Source organism: Lycorma delicatula, chromosome 11, assembly GCF_047948215.1.
Source record: "Lycorma delicatula isolate Av1 chromosome 11, ASM4794821v1, whole genome shotgun sequence".
In the NCBI taxonomy this organism is placed as follows: Eukaryota; Metazoa; Arthropoda; class Insecta; order Hemiptera; family Fulgoridae; genus Lycorma; species Lycorma delicatula.
In genome coordinates, this window is record NC_134465.1 from 72,736,793 (window position 1) to 72,759,704 (window position 22,912).

The window sequence follows — 22,912 nt, forward strand, 5'->3', positions numbered from 1 at the left end:
GTCGCATCAGACGCACAATGGTGTGCTCTCCGTTGACATCAGGTGTCTGTGAGTAGCCTTGGTATGTCCTAAACGCAATCAAAACAGAGGATTACTTCCTCTCGGCGAACTTTCCTGCATGATGAGTCCCTTGGCATCACAGTGATTTTTATATGTCAGAGTTTATTATTTGCTGTAGCAATCCGGTCAATCTTCAGACTTCTTCAAAATGTACTTTTAATGGAATTTATGAAATTGGTAGTTGTAACACGAGTGGAGAAAGACGGTTGGCTACATGTATCTTTAGCAGCAGAATCCGCACACTCGTTACCCATTCAAATTCTGGATTATTTTTTTCTCATTCATTATATTTTAGTTTAGATCAGTAAATCTAATATTTGCACTGTAAATCTAATAGTCATTTAATATTTTACAATTTAAAAAAAAACAAATGAAATAAAGATGTCGTGCATAAAGATTAATTCGGTTTACAAAAAATTATGCCGACAAATGAAGTAACTTTACTATTCAAAATTAATCTCAGAAGACAGGCTCGAAAACAAAAACCATTTTTTTTTAATAGACCAACAAAAGAGGGAAGAAAATAATTCCGGTTTTCAGCTTTATGTTTGTTTTGAAGGACTTCTATCGATATTGTGAATTTTTTCTCTTGGAATTTGATAGCTGTCACTATTATCATGCTTTAGAAGCAAACCGAGTGAAACTTTACATCGGTTAGTTTATGTCAATGAGTCCAAAAAAGGAACATTTTCAACTTTTTTATTTCAATAAAAGCAAAAAACTGCTGAGGCTCACAAAGAGATTCATGACGTTTATGGTATTGATCACTTAAAAGAAGCACATATCAAAAAATTCCATTCAGGAGATTTTTCACTCAAAAATGACCGTCATTCTGGTCGATCTACTTAAGTCAATGAAGACCAAATAAATGCCATATTTGAATCAGATTAACATTTTAACTGTGCAAGCGATCACAGAAGGGTTAAATGTATCGCACACAATGATTGAAAATTACACTGAATGTCTTGGACTTGTTTGCCTTGATGTTTGGATTTCACACGAATCGAGAGGTTCACCGACACCTTCACGATGAAGTCAAACCTTTTTTTTTGAAACAAATCATCACTGGTGATGATAAAGGAATAGTCTATAGTAACACCAATCACAAACAATCACGGTCCAAGCGTGATGAACCACATCAAGCCACATCGAAAGCTGAATCACATTAAAAAAACATCATGCCAGTGGGATTACAAAGTGTTTGTTGTGTATTTTGAGCTGCTTCAAGGAATCAATTCAGTTGTTTACTGTCAACAACTAATAAAACTGGAGAAAGCAATAAAAAGAAAAACAGCCAGAACTACCAAATTGCAAAGGAATGGATATTTCACAAAGACGATGCAAGGTCTCACCCATCTTTGGTAACTCATGGAAAATTATTGGTGCTCAAGTCAGTAAGTGATCGTCTCATCTCCCCCGTACAGCCCTGATTTTGCACCATCAGATTCATATTTGCAAAAACTCTGAATAGTAAAACTTTCACTAATGTTGATGCGACCTGAAATCTCACTCAGTTTAGTTTTTTTCTGATAAGGATGAGAATCTCATGCTCTATGAGTGTGGAATCATGAAGTTACTAGAAAGATGGCAAAATGTAAAATATATAATTGATTAAAGTTCATAATAGGTATAAAAAAAGACTGAGTTTTATTTCACAATACAACATTTATTTATTTATTTCACAATACAAAACCCAGCATATGTACATTTTTTTTTTTTTTAATGCATGTTCAAGCATTACTCTTCACCAAATTAACAGGTCTTTAGTATTTTGTAGGGGAAACAAATTCTTCTGGTTGTTCTACAGTAAGTTTTTTCTAGATACCTTAAATAAATTTTTTTTATGAAAAATTATATTACCAACCTATATAAATAATTTTTAATATAAGTTAACACATTTTACCGATAGAAATTTTTTAAGTTTATATACACACATCTCTCTTGTAGATACTTTTTACATAATTTCCTTATTCATTTATAATCATTACTATTATTTTCTTTTTAATTAAGCTATAAAACTTTCAACGGGTAGACATACAACATTTGTTTTAGAAAATCACAAAAAATTAGTTTTTACTTAAGTTTCAATAAGATAAATCTTTTGCACATCATTTACATTTTTAATTTTAAGTAATGTAAAATACAGTTTAAAGTATCGTGTAATTAAAATATTCTATTTTGTAAGTAATTTAATGATGAAAATTTTAATTTACAAACTAGTAACAATTTTTTTCCGAGATTAAATTAAGTATTAAAAACTAGTAAACAATAAACCTTATTTTAACCTGAAGATTCTTCACAGGCATAATTATAACACAAGAAATTAATTTAATTAATACCCACTTGTAAGACTAATGTGACTGCAAAGTAAGTAAACTTAATTTTAAAAAATCACAGCATCAAAAACATATTACAAATCAAAAAAAAAAAAAAACAAGTATACACTTCAATGTGATTAGACACAAAAGAATAAAAAATAAAATATTTATATTTTATTGGTCAGGGGGAAGAGAGGGCAGGAAAAGGACACTGATAAACAGAAAGAGAAAGATGAATAATAAAACAGAATAGCGTATACCACAAATATACCGGATAAACAATTAGTAGATATAACTTACAAAAACAGTTACAGTGTCACTACCTGTGAGTGAAACAACAAACTAACTTCTAAAACGGTATACACATCCCACTATTTAAAGGACATGTAAAAAAATTATCATTTCAAACTTATATAACGTTTTGTAATTAAAATTTTATAACATAAAAAAATAATTTTGTTTAAAAATCTTTAGACGATAAAAGATTTTCTTTAAACTAATTAGAATGTTTCATTAAGTAGTTATGTTTGTTCATTTTAACAGTATTTAAAATGTTATGCGTTTTACTTAACCTGCACATATATTAAAAATCAATTTCTGTATTTTTATAAAATCTTATGATGTCAAATAAAGTATAACAGATTTTGTTTGTGAATTAAAATAACATAAAATGGTTATTTATTAATACAAATATTTCAAAACAAGATGTAACAACACAATTTGCTCTTATAACACAGAACTGTCCTAGATACACCGGAAGCTTTAACAGTATGAACACGATACAAAACTAGCAGAAAGCTGGATGTTGAAAATACATACAGTTTTTCTCAAATTAATAAAACATAAGAAAGCTCCTGATGAAAAAAGAAACACTGCGATTTAAAATAGTTTGCAATATAAAAATTTAGACAATTGCTGAAAATAAAATTACAATTATAATAAATAGGAGCATAAGCATGTTTTCACAAAGTTTCTTGTGCTTTTAATCACTTTAACAATTGTGAAAATCTTTAATTAAATTAAATGTGCTAATCCATTGAATTTATTGATTTCATATAATAATATGAACCTAAAACCCAAAGAAGTTTATTCACTGTTTACAATGGAAACAAATTTTCAGAAGTTAGATTCTGCGACTTACGAACTGTGACTGCACACATTAGCAGAAGAAATTGCTTTCTTTAACAATTTAATTTCAAACTTCTAGTTTGTTTTAATAAATAAATTATAAAAAATTAATGAACATATCTAGTATATTGTAAAATTTCCTTGTATAATTAGTTTTTATTTTTTTGGTTTATTTTTTGGTGCCGGGCAATATTGTCTATGCCAATAGATTCCTTGTTCTCCAATATCAATTAAGGGAGTGCAGGTCTAACTCTACCAGGTTTTCCATGCTGAAGATACCAGAATCTAAAGAGTCATGTATCTTTGTATCTGGTAAGGATACTGCTTTTGAGGTGATTGGTCGAGTTCAATTTCTGTACAATGGCTATATAATAAGCCCCAAGATTTAAGATTTAAGACTTAGCTAAACTCGAGCCTCTCACTCTCCTCAATAATTATCATTTGATCCGAATGTATTTCTGCAAACGGCAATTTTCATTATAAATATTTAAGGGCCTGTCTTATTCATGTTAAGATTCATCTGTACCTTCTCAAAGCTCAATCATCATGTTCCATTAGAGCACTTAAGTTATTTCACATGACGTTGCTGACTTACATTATGATTTTCTCTTACTCTTTCTATCTAATTCTATTACACTTCAGTTCAACACATTTATGTTTGACTCAATCGGAAAATAAAATTTGTCTTTCATAATCTACACTGTACTTCGACTTTTATAAATTTAGATACTATAATATTAAACTTAATTTCATAAATTTCATCTACGTCCAATATACAGATTATTTATCTCTCTCTCTTATATATATATATATATATATATATATATATGAGAGAGGGGTAGGGGAGTGTTGAGTGGGAGAGTGAAAAGAAGGGGAGAGACAGAGGAGCCCTGGAGATGAGAGTGAGGGAGAGATAGCAGATATATATATATATAGCAGTTTCTCACAAGTAAAATGCAAAGAATTCATGACACCTTCTACAAAAAGGGTAGAAAAAAAGGATCATATAAAAATAGGTCTGGAAACTTTTTGGGTTAAAGCTAACAAAAGATTTCATTCAGATTTCTGCTCTAAGGATAAAATAAAGCCTTGCTAAAATTCTTAAAACTTGAATCAAGAGTTAAATTTGATAGTTTTATATGGTATTGAACTGAAAAATTAAATAAAACAAGTTCCAACTATAATTTTTTTGAAAATCATTTTAAAACGAAAAACTGCTGTCACAAAACACAACTTTTTTATTTTAAAGTACAATAACATTATTAAATTACTGGTAAACAAGTAAAATTTTGCACCAAAATTTATAGAGAATTTAATTCTGAGAAAATCTCTGTAACATCAACTGAAAATGAATTAGACTTTTAGTCAGGAGTTTTTGCATCTAAATTTCCTCACTAACTTCAAGACAGCCATTATAAAGTAATTTCTATCTCATTTACTAAAACCAATTTTTACAAAAAAAAAAAATAATAATAATATGCTTAATTATCTATGAAATAATCACTGGAGTTTCAATAACCATATTACTTTTTACTGTAAAAAGTAATTACCAACAGAAGTTTTATAATAATGTGTGGTATAGTATTATTGATGAGCAGATTAATGAACCATTTATTTATTTTTTTTATGATCGCTTCAGAGGAATATGTACTTCAGTTTCGTACAATATAATTTTCCATTACTCTTTTAGAAGACATTCCATTACCGAGACAAACGGTTAGGACATAAAATCACTCACAGGTATCTCATGTCAGCAGAAAATGCACCGTTATGTGTACGATGCAGTCGCCGCTTAACTGTGTGACACATCTTTATGGATTGTACGTTATGTGGCCTTGCATCGTAAATTTAAATTACCCAGAAACATTTGTCAAATCTTGGGCAAAGATAAAGAGGTTTTAGACTTGATGTTTCTATTTTTACAACATCTTAGTATTACACGTAAAATTTAATATTTTTGTAAAATCATATATATTTTGTACCGGGAAGAGTTTTTTTAATGCAGCTGTTTTTTCTTTCAATTGTTATAATTTTTACATTAGTTTTTCATTCTGTTATGGGAGAAGGGGCCCTTACAACCCTCTTGGACTTTGTTAAATTTTATATTTTTATTTTTTATTTTTGTGTTTCTTTTTAAATAAATTTAGCTTGTTAAATTCCAACTGAAATATTAATTGTAAGTTTTTTTGTGATATTCTATCTGTGTTATTTATAGTAAGTTTAAATTTTTAATACTTAGTTTTAATTTAGTACTTAGTTTTTTCTTTTGTTATAAGTTTATTCCGAGCAATGATAACTCAAAAGCGTTTTAACATAAAATTATCAACATGAAAAGGCTTCCCATCATTTTTGTCAAGAAGTTGGGAGTTATTTGAATATAAGATTTACCAACAACCGATCGGGCAAGGTGAACCAATTAATCGGTCTCCTAAGTCACTGTCCTAACATTAATAGATTACTTATTTGTGGGGGTCGTATGAAATCATTAGTATGTATAACAAAATTTAATCATAAAAGAATAATTTTCAACACAGTTCAAATTATAAAAAGCAATCCTGATATATTAAGAAGATCCACACAGGAATTTTAAACAGAGTAGAATATTGTGTAAATAGTGAAAGAGAATATTTTGAACGATTATTGTAATAGTAAGTTACAAAACATTTTATTTATTTATATATTTTTAATAATTATTTTTTGTTTCAACATATTTTCAATTATTGAAATGAGTCTTGTAATAGTACAGTAATTTTCTATTACATTACAATCTGTCTTGTTTTTTTAATAAAAGTCAAACTTCTTAAACTCTTCACGTTAATTTAACATTAACTGATTTTCTCAGAATTAAAACTCTCTTAAATTATTTTAACAAAATTTTAGGTTAACGGTAATTAAATATTAAAACTAAAAAACTGTGTTTTACAAGAGCTTTTATAAAATTTACTAGAAACAAAGTTGTGGGTACTGTTTGAAACCGTGAAATTTATCCTTAATTTAAGTTCTCAGAACTTAAATAAGGTTTCAGTTTACTCTTTAAGCAAAATCAGGACAGAAATGTTCACAAGCTATAATATGAAAATGAAGAGTTTCTGAATCCACATTTATACAATCCTTTTTTTATTTTTTACCGGTAGAAAAATGTCCTGAAATTCTTTCCACTGCTTTGGGAACGTTTCTGTATAATTCATTAAAATTAATTATTTAAACCACTAAGATAATAGTAAGATTGTTATATCACAATTACAAAAAAAAGGAAATACATACAACTGCTTTATTATTTAAGCGAAAATAAAATTTATGATAAAGTGAATACAGTATTTATGCTTTTAGAACTAAAAATAATTAAAAATACCGCAAAGAAAAGAAAAAGATAGACAAATACTGAAAAGGTATATATATATATATATATATATATATATATATACAAAGAAAACACTTCATTAATAATAAAAAAAAATTCAAAATATTACAAAAACAAACACATTTCCAAAATGATCTTAGTAAACTACACAAAACAATCAAGTTTAAAAATAAATAACTTTTTGATCATAGAAATAAACAAATTGATAGTAAAAAAATATTTCAAATACAAATTTCAATATGTAATTCAATACACCACTGAAAAAAAAATCAATTTACTTTGACCTACACACACACAACACACTACCAAGAAATACATAGATAGGCCTCTTTAATTAAAATTTCTAACTGTTTCAGGCTGTAACTATGTTTTATATTGTAATATATATATATATATATATATATATATATATATATATATGTTACCCAAAAGTTCGGGCAATTTGAGTTTCGCGCACGAACCATTACTGGTCCGACCTGCTGCCACCTAGAGTGGCTCTCTTTGTGAATCAGTAACCAACAGCTGCGATGGTGAGAGGCTGCATTGTTAACTTTCGTGCGGTAAAATAACATTGGGTTTTACTGCTTCGGCGAAGTTCTAAATGGCAGATTTTAAACGGCAATGAACCCGCATCAAATTTTGCTTCATGCATAAAAAAACCGGTGCAGAAACCCATCGCATGCTTGTGGAAGCATTTGGTAATAATGCGATGAATAAAATTAAAACTTTTTGCAGTACAAACAATTCAAAGATGGCGAACGACAGTCGATGACGATGATCATTCAGGAAGACCATCAACAAGCGCAACACCGGAAAACATCGCGAAAGTGCGAGAGGCTATTGTTGCAGATCATAGAAAAACAATCCATGATGTTTGTGCAATCTTACAAACGTCATACGGGTCCGTGCAACGCATCTTGTCGGACAATTTGAACATGAGACGCATCGCTGCAAAATTAGTACCGAGACTGTCGAACAGCGACCAGAAACAAAATCGCGTAACTGTCTGTAGCGAATTGAAAAATTCAGCAAGAGATGACGCTAACTTCATTTCGAACATCATAACCGGTGATGAGACATGGGTGTACGGGTATGACCCTGAAGCTAAGGAGCAGTCGTCGCCAAGTTCACCGCGGCTAAAAAAAGTACGCCAAGTTCATAGCAACGTGAAGTCCACGATGATTGTTTTTTTCGACATCAAAGGCATTATCCATAAGAAATTTGTTCCTCTTGGTCAAACTGTCAATGGGATGTTCTATTGTGAAGTTTTAAAGCGGTTACGTGAAAGCATTAGGCGCAAACGTTCAGTTCTGTGGGGTAACAACTGCTGGGTTCTGCACCATGACAACGCGCCCGCGCACCATCGCTAGCCGTTTGGAATTTCTTGGCTTCCAAAAAGACGGTAGTGATTCCCCACCCACTCTATTCGCCTGATCTTGCCCCGTGTGACTTTTTTCTCTTTCCGAAAATAAAATTTCAATCGAAAGGCCGTCGTTTTAACACAATTGAGGAGATTCAGGAAGAAACGCAGAACGTGCTTCGAACAGTTACAGCTGCAGACTTCCAGGGATGCATGGAATCATGGGGAAAACGCTGGGATCACTGTATCAATGCCCAAGGGGATTACTTTGAAGGAGATAGTGGAAGTTATGGTAAGCTATTTTATTTTTATGGTAAAATTCCCCGAACTTTTGGGTAGCACCTCGTGTCTATATATATATATATATATATATATATATATATATATGTGTGTGTGTGTGTGTTGTGTTTTAAAAATAGAATAAACATGTTATAAGGAATAATGAAAGCATTATTTTAGGCAAATATTATATTTGTGACTAATGTAGTTTACAAATTTAATTTAAATAAATTACAGATAGATAACAAAAATATTTTTACAAAATCTTATTACAAGATTATTTATTACTTTCAATAATACATAAAAATCATGTTGACAGTGTGGTTTGAATGTTTTTTCTGACCATAAAACAGCAAACAGCTGCACGATCACATAGTTTAGCATATCGCATGCTAGTAACAGAATATGATCATTTCACTAAATTTTATTATTCAGTGCTTACCGCTTCCTTTTTTTTCTTATAAAAATTTAACACAGTTTCGTTAAGATATCTGCTTTTTCAGAGAATCCGAATATGGACTTCTTAATAAAAAAATAAAGTAATAATAAAACATTAAAATCTATGACGTAAATGTTAATTACTAGTCATTAATAATAAAAATAAGAATTACAACTGCTGCTACTTCAAACAGTTGATAAATAATGAAACCAATATTTTGCCACCATAATAAAATTTACGGCAATTTTTAATTGTAAATTACAATTTTTTGAAAGATTTAAATTAAATGTAAAAATCAATCGATGGATTTGAATTTTCAATTGGAATTACTGATAATGTATATTTTTCCAAATTTGAGATTTAAATTTAAATTTGATTTATTGTCTAAAACAGAAAATTTGTTTAATCTTCCTTATATAATAAAATTTGATCTGTATTTAAATGTTACTGGAAGACTTTTTTCTTTATTACATATGCATCATAGGAGGCATCCTTTAACATCTTTAAACTCTGCTTTATTTAGTAGGAGGCAAGAAACAGCAAAATCCTCTTATATGCCTTTACCCATACTTTTTAAGTATCCTTCATAATTACCACTCATTTTATAAGAAATGAGAAATCGTAGCCTTAATCTGATCACTTATTTTGGTAAAAACTGTTCATACTATTAATACCTCAGGTTTTACGAGATCTCTTACGAAAGGAAATCTATCATTTCCTTACATACATTTAATAAATAAATCACAAAATTAAAGTTGTTACTAATAAAACTTCATTCATGTTTTGATTTATAAAAACACGATGAAATCTGTTCATTTACAAAACATATGAAAAAATATGTTGTCAAGTTTTGTATTTTGTCTTCTTTTTTTGTTTAGCCTCTGAAACCACCATAAGGTATTACTTCAGAGGATGAATGAGGTTGATATGTATGAATGTAAATGAAGTGCAATCTTGCACAGTCTCAGGTCGACCGTTACTGAGATGTGTGGTTAATTGAAACCCAACCGCCAAAGAACACCGGTATCCACGATCTAGTATTCAAATCTATATAAAGTATTTTTGTCTTGCACTATTATTTTACCAGTGTCAATAGAGTAATGAAAAATTAAGACATAGATAATTTAAAAAAATAAATTATAGACATGTATACATGCACCAAGGCGGATGAGGTCTCACAACTACTAGAAATGGTAATGAGGGAATGCCTTAAAAAATGCCCCCAAAAGTAAAAATAGGCTGAAAAATCAAAACAAACCGTGTTGGTTTTGCCAACAATTTGGCACTGCTAACAAACGAATTTAGAAATCAACTCGTTAACTGCAAAACTTACCCTGGAGCAGACATTGATAGCGACCATAATTCGGTGATAATGAAATGTAGATTGGGGTTTAAAAACCTGAAGAAAAGGTGTCACATGAATCGGTGGAATTTAGAGAAGCTTGAAGAAGAGGAGGTAAAGAAGATTTTTGAGGAGGACATCGCAAGAGGTCTGAGTAAAAAAGATAAGGTAGAAAATGTAGAAGAAGAATGGGAGAATGTTAAAAAGGAAATTCTTAAATCAGCAGAAGCAAACTTAGGCGGAATAAAGAGAACCGGTAGAAAACCTTGGGTTTCAGATGATATATTGCAGCTGATGGATGAACGTAGAAAATATAAGAATGCTAGTGATGAAGAAAGTAAAAGGAACTATCGGCAATTAAGAAATGCTATAAATAGGAAGTGCAAACTAGCGAAAGAAGAGTGGATTAAAGAAAAGTGTTCAGAAGTGGAAAGAGAAATGAACATTGGTAAAATAGACGGAGCATACAGGAAAGTTAAGGAAAATTTTGGGGTACATAAATTAAAATCTAATAATGTGTTAAACAAAGATGGTACATCAATATAAAATATGAAAGGTAAAGTCGATAGATGGGTGGAATATATTGAAGAGTTATACGGAGGAAATGAATTAGAAAATGGTGTTATAGAGGAAGAAGAGGAAGTTGAGGAGGATGAAATGGGAGAAACAATACTGAGATCTGAATTTAAGAGAGTATTAAAAGATTTAAATGGCAGAAAGGCTCCTGGAATAGATGGAATACCTGTAGAATTACTGCGCAGTAATTCTGAGGAAGCGATTGATAGATTATACAAACTGGTGTGTAATATTTATGAAAAAGGGGAATTTCCATCAGACTTCAAAAAAAGTGTTATAGTCATGATACCAAAGAAAGCAAGGCAGATAAATGTAAAGAATACAGAACAATTAGTTTAATTAGTCACGCATCAAAAATCTTAAGTAGAATTCTATACAGAAGAATTGAGAGGAGAGTGGAGGAAGTGTTAGGAGAAGACCGATTTGGTTTCAGGAAAAGTATAGGACAAGGGAAGCAATTTTAGACCTCAGATTAATAGTAGAAGGAAGATTAAAGAAAAACAAACCGACATACTTGGCGTTTATAGACCTAGAAAAGGCATTCGATAACGTAGACTGGAATAAAATGTTCAGCATTTTTAAAAAATTAGGGTTCAAATACAGAGATAGAAGAACAATTGCTAACATGTACAGGAACCAAACAGCAACAGTAAAAATTGAAGAACATAAGAAAGAAGCCGTAATAAGAAAGGGAGTCCGACAAGGATGTTCCCTATCTCCGTTACTTTTTAATCTTTACATGGAACTAGCAGTTAATGATGTTAAAGAACAATTTAGATTCGGAGTAACAGTACAAGGTGAAAAGATAAAGACGCTACGATTTGCTGATGATATAGTAATTCTAGCAGAGAGTAAAAAGGATTTAGAAGAAACAATGAACGGCATAGATGAAGTCCTATGCAAGAACTATTGCATGAAAATAAACAAGAACAAAACAAATGTAATGAAATGTAGTAGAAATAACAAAGATGGACCGCTGAATGTGAAAATAGGAGGAGAAAAGATTATGGAGGTAGAAGAAATTTGTTATTTGGGAAGTAGAATTACTAAAGATGGACGAAGCAGGAGCGATATAAAATGCCGAATAGCACAAGCTAAACGAGCCTTCAGTAAGAAATATAATTTGTTTACATCAAAAATTAATTTAAACATCAGGAAAAGATTTTTGAAAGTGTATGTTTGGAGTGTCGCTTTATATGGAAGTGAAACTTGGACGATCGGAGTATCTGAGAAGAAAAGATTAGAACCTTTTGAAATGCGGTGCTATAGGAGAACGTTAAAAATCAGACGGGTGGATAAAGTGACAAATGAAGAGGTATTGCGGCAAATAGAAGAAGAAAGAAGCATTTGGAAAAATACAGTTAAAAGAAGAGACAGACTTATAGACCACATACTAAGGCATCCTGGAATAGTCGCCTTAATATCGGAAGGACAGGTAGAAGGGAAAAATTGTGTAGGCAGGCCACGTTTGGAATATGTAAAACAAATTGTTAGGGATGTAGGATGTAGGGGGTATACCGAAATGAAACGACTAGCACTAGATAGGGAATCTTGGAGAGCTGCATCAAACCAGTCAAATGACTGAAGACAAAAAAAAAAAAAAACAAACGACATCAACGAAGTTCGAAGTTAATAACATGCAATTAAAATTGTCCTAAAAATATCACTTGAAAAGACAGAAATTAAGCCCACAAAACCAACACGATTAAAAAAAGTAAACATAAATGGTAATAAATTCAAAATAGTAACCCATTTAAATACCTCGAACAAATAATAACAAACAACCTAAATGAAAAAACCTTGATTCAAATACAAAGAAACAAACTAACTAAAGCTCAAAAATTAACCTGGTACGCTTGCAATAAAAAAAGTCCATTAATAAACACAAAAATAAGACACTACAACACAGTTATAAAACCAGAAGCCACTTATGCAGCAGAAACACTCTACCACCTGAACAAACAATCAAACACAGACTTCAGAAAATCAAAAGAAGAACTGGAAGGACCTGTATCGATAAAAAGTACCAGAAAGACAGGCAGTGGTGGATTGTGCCCAACAAATTCATTTACAAAGAATTAGAACCCGTCACTGATATCACGCATCGGAGGTGAACTACGATTTTTTGCACATGTCATGACGATGCAAGATTCAACCTTCTGAAACGGCTAGTACAGTAGAATCTTGACTTGAAAAACACCACGACAAGATGCACAGGTTTCAGAGAAATAAGAGAGGATCTGAAGGAAATTGGCCTTTATCAGAAGACAACCACAGATGATAAAATTAAACAAGAAAATCAATATAAAAACACTCGCTTCACACTCACAAAAAAACACAATACGAACATTTTCTAAACTAGAAAGGGCACAAAGATCAGAATGTATGAAAAAGTACTGGGAGGACTGCAAGGCCCAAACACTCCTATCATAGAGACTTGGATAATGGACCGACTAAAGTGATCCTATGTAGTTTAAAAGATAATAATAAATATATATAAGTTTAATAACAACAAATTTAGAAAATGTTCAAGAATAAAAAGTGACAGCTGAAAAATTCTGACATTCTTTTTTAATAACAAAAAAAAAAATTTAATTAATATCATGGTATGAAAATAAATGTCAAAGAAACAAATGTAATGAAAATAAATGACAGTAGGCAAACAAATGTCTTTTCAAAAAAAAAATTATGTAAAAGATTGAAGGATAAAAAATAAATATCTTGCATATTAAAAAAATTGTGCAAAAAAATATTTCCAATCCATGTGAGCGTTCTACTGAACAGATAGTTTATTTTTTTTTATTCTGCTCAGAATGACTCAAAGATCAAATGGGTTGGCGGTGAGAAGTGTTATAAACAGAATTGGTTTTACACAAGAGTTTTATAAATACATAACATTATTTTTTAACAGCAATGCTGTGTAGTAGCACGGGTCCATTAGATTTTTAGCTGATTTTTAAAAATATATAACTTTATAAAAATAATACTGGAGAACAGTAAGGCGCCACTGGTTTATTGTAAATAAAAGGTGAGCGAGACTTAAATAAACGTTATATCTGCCATGTATTTTACTCTTTTATTTTATCTATTTCAGAAAAAACAGAATGATACTCAATTACAGTTTCTTGATGTTAGATGAATTTTATATTGTAAAAATAAACTCCAAGGTTTTGGAATCCAAACCCAAAACCTTCCAGATTACAGGCAGAAACACTACCGCTCTGCCATGGAGGTTGACGGAATGAAACAAAGATTATGAGACATGGGTGTTAAACAAAAGAGAACAAAAAAAAAGCTAGAAAAAATGTTTTACATGTAGACATGAAGAAGGTCAGAGATAATTTAATAGACAGACCAGATTAAAAATGAAAAAGTAATGGGGAAATTGAATGAAAGCAAAAGTTTAATATTTTCAGAATATTAAATCTAGAGTACGGATAGGGTGCTCAACATGAGAAGAGGGATACATAAAACAATCTATAGAAAGTGCAAAAAACAGAGGAGTACAACTGAAGGAGTAAAAAATTATAGATGATCTATAAAGAAATGGTAGCTACCAAAAAATCAAAAGTTTTAGCTGAAAATAGATGGAATGAGAACGCTGACATGGTAGAAGAGAACTTAGCTCAGCTCAGACAGCTGTATGTGATGAAAATGATAATATATCGCAGATAAAAAAATTGCCTGATATGACGATGTAAAGGTTTTTTTTTATAATGGCAAAGTCTTAATTATAAGCTGCTTCACCCGTCTCTCTTTTTCTTTTTTTTTTCCTGTTTAGCCTCCGGTAACTACCGTTTAGATAATTCTTCAGAGGATGAATGAGGATGATATGTACGAGTGTAAATGAAGTGTAGTCTTGTACATTCTCAGTTCGACCGTTCCTTAGATGTGTGGTTAATTAAAACCCAACCACCAAAGAACACCGGTATCCACGATCTATTATTCAAATCCGTGTAAAAATGGCTTAATAAACGTTATATCTGCCATGTATTTTACTCTTTTATTTTATCTATTTCAGAAAAAACAGAATGATACCCAATTACAGTTTCTTGATGTTAGATGAATTTTATATTGTAAAAATAAACTCCAAGGTTTTGGAATCCAAACCCAAAACCTTCCAGATTACAGGCAGAAACACTACCGCTCTGCCATGGAGGTTGACGGAATGAAACAAAGATTATGAGACATGGGTGTTAAACAAAAGAGAACGTGTAAAAAACTGGCTTTACTAGGACTTGAACGTTGTAACTCTCGACTTTCCAAATCGGCTGATTTGGAAAGACGCGTTAACCACTAGACCAACTCAATGGGTTGCTTCACCCGTCTACACAGCGAATACCAAACTTTGAGACATTTTTGGATTTTTTTCTACCTAATTAAGCGAGATCTAAACACCAATGTTTTGAATTTTTTATCATCGTTTTATACTGATTTGTAATACAGGTCGACACATGTGCAGTATAAATAATTTTGAAAATTCAATTTTTACAGAAAAGTTTGCACTTTTTATACTAAAAAAAAAAGTCTGTGATGGCAAACTTTATAAAACAGATAACCTACTTACAAAAAAAATTAAATTTTACGTTTTATCGACAGTGTAGCTAAGTAAAACCACATAAATTTTATAATTTTAGTGAAGTTAATTAATTAAATTAAGCTACACCTCATTTATTTTAAATACACAGATAAAAAATTTAGTTAAGCTTTTGCAGTACCTAACCTTCAATAATTTAAAGTAATTAATAATTAAAATTTCTTCCTTGGATAACAATTAATTAAATTCATGATACAAATACTAACATACACAATGAAATTTTTTTCAAACGTGCAATTTAATCGATCCAATTTATATGACATGTAAAATCATTATTCAGAATAAGGCAGACATGCATTTTATCCTCATTTTAAACATATTCCACAAATAACACTGGTTGTATTCTGTTCTAAACAAAGTAAAAATAAACAAAAATGTAAAAAACTGATGTGGACACCACATGACTTCCTTATACAAATATTAAATTAGATATACACATCTTTTTAAAATGAAAAGTATAAAAAATTTTATTTCATCAATAACTTCTGATATTTTATCATAATTTATTTTTATTGTTATTATTATTTATCGTAGATTAATAAATCAATATATTAAATTAAAAAGAAAAAAAAGGAATGAAGTTTGATTCGAACCGATGTGCCTTCCCCTTATAAGATCCAAATTTTTCATTAATTAAAATTTCATTTCGTTATAATTCTGGAACCAATCAAAGTAAGTACCACTTATGATAAATTATTGCAAAGAATGTGGGCTTATTACTGCAGCTAAGAAAAAGTACAAAATCCAATTTTTTTGGATTTTGGGCTTTTTTGGACACTTTTCGATTGCAATCAAAAGGGGAGGTGCACAACTTGATGTTATAGCAGTCCTAAATCCAAAATTTCAACATCCTATGGCTAATCATTTTTGAGTTATGCAAGATACATACATATGTCATGCCAAAACTAGTCAAAATGGGGATTCAGGGATCGTCAAAATGGATATTTTTGTTGACATGCTCTAATGTTATACCAGTCATTACGTTTTAATTTTTTTTACTAAATATTATTTTTATTTAAGACATTATACAACACATTTAATACAGTAAAAAATTTATTTCTTAATATTATTACAAAAAGTGTACATTTTAAACAATAAACTGGACCAAATGTTTTTAACTTTTTTAAAGTGGTTTCAGATCACACCTACAGCAATTTTCAGTAACTGGTGCTTCTGTGTTATCGGAAATTTTTTGGAAGTTTTGAGTTAGTTACAACTTGTATTAGGAAGCGATTGAAATATTTTATTAGATCAGAATTGTATTTCTTCATTAAGAATATATTACTATACTAAAACTAAAGTTTTAGTGAGTTTATTATAAATCCCATAATATTCAGGTAAATTAAGATGTGGTCCTTCAACATATAAATTTGAAATATTAACGTTATTTTTTATTGCTAGTAGATTTGTGATTTGCTTTCATGATTACCAAACTATGAAATGTTATAACGCATCTACATGTATACAGTCAGAGCAGGCTTTTAATCGATATGAAACAATGAACAAAGTAATATAATATTACTTGAGACATTAGTGATAAAGTTTTATTCTGAAAACTATAATGCACTAAGCTTTTTGAATTCTACGATATTCATTTTCTTTGAATTATTGTTTATGTATTTTATATTGCTAGGTATTTTAGACTATTAACAGCTGTATGTAAACTATGTAATATGGAAATATTGAATAGTCTGTGGATTATACATTAAAAAGCTAACAAGAGCAGGCGATCAGTTTACAATTAAGTTTATCAATGTCCTTTTGCTGGGTAGTAAAAGAGGGGTGGTCCTTACTTTAAATTCAATATGGTAGCTTCCACTATGACCAAATTTCTACTGAACACTATTTAAAGATTTTTGAGCGGTTTAAATATCAGCTTATATGTATATCTGCTATCACAGCAGCAGTAGAAGCCAGGTGGTAAGCATTCCAATCTCATAATTAAAAGGTCTCAGGTTATAGGCTGTCATTTTTTAATTTTAATTTGTTTTTTACATAGACACAAATGTAAATGATTTTTGTTATATCTTGTTTGTTTTAAAGAAAAAGTTCGGTACTTATATATTAACGCCACTGCAGCTACAACTTTATTTAAAAACAAATTAGTCAATCGGATTTCAGTGGAAAATGGGCGGATATAGAGTTTAACATAGATTCAAAACAGTCTCTTTACTAATTTTAATAAATGGTTAAGGTTATTTATATTTATTTATTTTATAAATATAATTTAACCAAACTTAACCTACGCTCGCTAACCTTGACTAATTAACAGAAGTGTTTTGATTATTTAAATAACAAATAATTGCAATAATTACTGAATTTATTAAATAAATACTCAAACAATTGCGGTGTTAATTAGTCAAGGTTAGCGAGCATAGGTTAAGTTTGGTTAAATTATATTTATAAAATAAAAAAATATAAATAACCATTTATTAAAATTAATAAAGAGACTGTTCATTTTCCACCGAAATCCGATTCACTACTTTGTTTTTAAATAAAGCTGTAGCTGCAGTGGCATTAATATGTAAGTACCAAATGTTCTTTTAAAAAATACTACAATTACATTTTATATTTCTAATTAATACAAAATTGAATTAATTTCACACAGCATTGTATAATTTTGCAGTTTTGTCATATGTTTCTACAATACCTCGAGCACCAATAAACCAGTTTAAAAGAAAAATTGGATATTATTTATACCTACCTCTGAGCATTATTTATTGAAAGTTAAACTGTTTATTTATTTATCAACGGCATATGCCAATTCACAATAATAGAAAAAAAAACCAGTAACAATTACTTATTTTGAAGACCAAATACAATAAATAACAACAGGATGATCATCAGCTCAATCTAACAATATAAAAAGTACCGGTAACAAAATAACAATAATAAAAGCCAATTATAAGCAACAACTACAAGCTATAACAAGATATAATGACTACAAGGTTATAACAGCAATATAATCTTAACGAAGTTAGCAATAGATTTCAACAATTCAAAACAAAAAAAGAAAGACATGATAATCGATTGACTTGAATGCAAAAAAAAAATAATAAGATAAGCAAAAGCAAAACATAGATAAGATGCAATCAGTAACAATAAATTAGTTGTAAATAAACAAATCCACAAAGAAAACAGGGCATAGTAATACACTGCAAAAATTTAAATGTTCTTTTCAGCTGATAGCCACTACCACAAAAGAAATCATGGAGCAGACAGACCGAGTTACACAGTCTGTGAAGTCGTGGAATAGTAGTTTGCAGCTCATAACTAGAACACACACAATGCTGAACAGATCTGATGAACTAGTCCGACATGGAATTCTGATATTAAGCAGTTTAGGACAGTCCACCTTGCTGATAAGCTCTACGGAGAATCATATCGTGCAACTACTGCCTCATCAGCAATGGCTCCAACCCCAGGATCTCCCCCATGGCACCTAGTGGTATGGACCAGTATTCAAAGCCAAACCCAACAACACGCAAAAATCTGCCATGAATGCTCTGGAGAGGCCGGATGGGTCCAAGCTGACAAGACAACCAAACATCACTCCCAAACAACAGAACTGGTCTAACATGAGCAACATAAACCACTCTCATCGCTTCAACACTCATATCTCTCCTGGACATTCTAATAAGAAGACCCAGAGCTTGAGCAGTCCTGTTATTAATAGATCCTCAGGGTTGAGATTGTACTATAGAGTGGTCCCGAAGTCACTGATTTTTTATTTATGCCTTAGTGTAGATCCATTTAATGTGTAGTCAAACACAAGGGCATCAAAAGATGTAAACTGCTGTTTACATTTTAAATTCAAATTTTAATTAGTAAATTGTTTATTGTTTTCATTAAAAAAAATAATGAACAATTTTTAGTTTACTAATTTAATTTAATACAGATATATTACAAAAAAAACTGTTGAAATGTTCTAATTTAATTAAAAAAACTGGCTGACAAAAATTTGTCAGTTTCTCTTTTGAAGAGAAACTGACTGACAATATAAAAAATTTAGGAGAAATTACTGATCAGTACTGTATAATTCTTGTATAAATTATAAGTACAATTCTTTGTCGTAGGCAATTATTCAGAGACAATGTAGGTCTTTTATAACTGCTGATTATGACAGTGGTTGGGTAAAAACAGTGTTTATTGTAATGAACAAAGGTTGTCAGTTTATTGTACTACAAATGCACAAAATGGCTAAGCTTTATTATATTTGATTAGAAAACAAAATTTTTGATTATTATCTTTGATTTTCAATAGAAAAATGTTAAATAAATAAATCAGATAATAATGTAAGCTATGTATAGTATTAAAATGTAATAAGAACAGTCATATTTATAATCGACAATCTGGAAGCAAGATTAATAACATGAGATTATTCTATGTATTATCAAATCAATTTTGTTGTTTTTTATTAGTATGCAGTTCACATGTAAATTGCATCCACTGAAGAGAATATTTCCTAGCTTCATGAAAAGCATTTTCTCTTAATTAGTTGTAATACAAGGCAGCCTACAAGTCACTGAAGGTTGTCTATGACCAAGAATTATATATAATCTTAACTTTTAAATATTTTATACTGCTTATTAATTTCTCTATAACATTTTTTAACTAATTAAAACAAATCTAAACATTTTTCTATAATAAGACCTGTCTGTATTAAATTAAATTGCTATCCGTAATTGTTCACTATTTTTTTATGAAAAAAACAATTTACGCATTACAACTTCAATTTAAAATTTACATGTAAACAACAGTTTAACCAATAAATAATCAAAATTATGTTTAATATTTTTCTTTTAAACATTTTTATTGGTCCTTTAGGAATTGTGAAAACATATGACAAACATGAGAAATTGTATGATTCTGGTTGAAATTAATTACAAATAAAGGATCTAATTAAATGTTTTTTTTTAAAACATTTTTCCCCTAAAACAAAGAACAGATTTTCATCAACGATTAACAATGTGGTAATCTTATTCCTAACCTAAATTACAACAAATTTGGACCAAAACTATTAATACAAATTATGTCACATAACATATAACAAATAAGATATAAGATAATTTAAGATTGAATTCGCTTAAAATCGCGCAGTAAAATAAAATATTCTGTTACTGCATACAAATATATTTCAAAGATTTAAGGATGAAAGATTATAATTGCAAATCATATAATTAACAATAATTATAAATTGGGTTATAGAAGGAATATTAATTTAATTTAGTAACAATGGCTTAAAACCAAGAAATAGTACGGACCATTTAAATAATGCTAGGTTAAGACAGTTTACTGACCTAGTTGGATAAAATCTAGTGATGAAATTTGAAGCGACCTAACAAACAAACAATAATTCAAAATAAAACACACACTGATTGACATCTCATTACGTGCTACACTTATTTATTTACGTATTAAATATAAAATTCAAGTTTAGCTCAAATCGGCCTACTCTTCAAGTGACCCTAACCTTTCTTAACCGATAGGGGAAATCTGACATGCAAGACGAAACAAAACAAACTAACTTTGTAGTATTAGATCACATAATTTCTATTTATACAATTGCGGATTAATAAACCGCCGTCGGCTAAAAATAATCGTCAGATAGTCCTTGCAGTTAAGTATTAAAGATGACAAGATGAAATTTCGTACCTCATTTGGGTCCATTGATCTTATCGATGCAGTCGTTTAACGAATGTTTTTAAAAAATAAATAAATAAGACCGGTAGATAATACTATACTTCATTTTATTAAATTAACACTAAAACTAAAATAAAACCATAATAAATAATAATTACTGATTAACAATAATATAACAACACATGTGTGCCTGCCATCTCTCGACCCTTTATTTTGAGCATTTCAGACAACACTAGCGCTAGAGCTTCTTTGACCGAAAACTAAATTACTTCTGTAGAGTGTCAGCATACGATATTGTCATTTAAATGTAGCTCCCAAAATTCACAACAGTATCTGATAAGCAGATTGTGTTTAATATCCGTGATTAAACAAAAGTACTGCTATTCATTATTTTTTTATAAACGTCAATTGTAACCGTGCTATTAAACATTTAGCAGTGTGAAATACTGCTGATATTGTAAATTTAAATTAAACCATGGTTGACACAATATAACTTATTCAGGTCAAAATCAAATCTCGGGATAACTACCGAATTATGTTTATTTTTATATTAACTGTACTTCATACGACAATCAAAAGAAAAACATCTCATATGCACCTACTTAAAATATAGTCATTTCTGAACATACATTATTTGTATTTGCTCAAATTCTCGTTTATTGTATCCAAAATTGACAGAAAAAAATCATAATCGCAAAAGAACATAAATAAAACTGAGATAAAAAAGTTGAGAATTTGCTCAACAATAGTTTGTTAGATTGCATTCTGTCAAAGGATGAAATTAAAAGTTTATAAAATAATTTGAAATATTTACGCTAAAACATGAAAATTTATACGTTTTAGTACAATTAGCAAAGTAACATGTTTTTGGTAAACATTTTTGTAACAAATAATTCATTAATCTAATATAAATATTAAGGTTGAAAAGTAACTCATCAGTAAATTATGAATAGATATAACTACTACATTATTACTTGTTAAAAAAAAAGTTCAAGTACTCAAGGATCATTTATGATAAATGAAAAGGCGTCATTAGATGGAGGTAACTCAATTGTCAAGCAGATACTATCATTCAAGTATTAAGTAAATAATTAAAAATAAAACAGAGGATAAATACACAAAATAAAATTCCCTATTCTATTCAACTGTAAAAAGATGGGAAATAAAAACTTCAACAAATCTGCTAGATTTAGATACCAAAAAACAAAATTTAGAAATAAACGGTTAACTTTCACAGATGATCTGTATTACTATCAGAGATCTAGATTCTATTCAGAAATAGAAATATTAAATAAGATAATCATCAGAACAGGTCTACAAATTTCTATTAAAATACAATATGTATGACTATTTATAAAACCACACCCTAAACTTATGAAAACAAAAACAGAAAAGTCAATCAATTCAGATACCTAGGTGGAACATTAGAAGAAAATAGACTAGAAATGAAAGCTATAGAAGAAAGAATAATAAAAGTAAATAAAGCCTATATATTAACTGAAAACATTTACAACAAAAAAACAATTACCTAGAAATGCAAAATTAAGACAACATAAAACAGTGCTAAAACCAGAAAGTTTATATGCCTTTTAATGCTTATCTCTTCATAATAAATATTAAACATCTGTTTGGTCCATGTAAGGCAACTGTCAAAAAGTAACCCTAGAAATTTAACATCAGTAGAGATAGCAGTTGGCTCTCCACTGAGCAGGACTTGTGGAGTGAAATGGTCTTGTAGATGAGAAAAGATTACACATATTGTTTTCTCTGGTGAGAAAACAAGAAATACTTTACAAGTATTTTAATACC

The 22,912-nt window shown here is 29.8% G+C and overlaps 2 long non-coding RNA genes across 10 annotated transcripts in view; one reads left to right on the forward strand and one right to left on the reverse strand.

Moving 5' to 3' along the window:
* LOC142332385 (uncharacterized) overlaps nucleotides 1-21,380 on the reverse strand; it is an 85,922-nt gene extending 64,542 nt beyond the window's left edge. For 2 of the 8 annotated variants that reach the window (XR_012758285.1, XR_012758283.1), the window contains exon 1: nucleotides 21,116-21,378. This is a non-coding gene — a long non-coding RNA (uncharacterized LOC142332385). Of the gene's footprint in view, nucleotides 1-21,115 lie in introns of all 8 variants that reach the window. The other 6 variants (XR_012758286.1, XR_012758287.1, XR_012758284.1 and 3 more) reach the window with 4 other exon arrangements.
* LOC142332387 (uncharacterized) overlaps nucleotides 1-22,912 on the forward strand; it is a 68,064-nt gene that overhangs the window by 22,093 nt on the left and 23,059 nt on the right. The gene's annotated exons all lie outside the window — the stretch shown is intronic.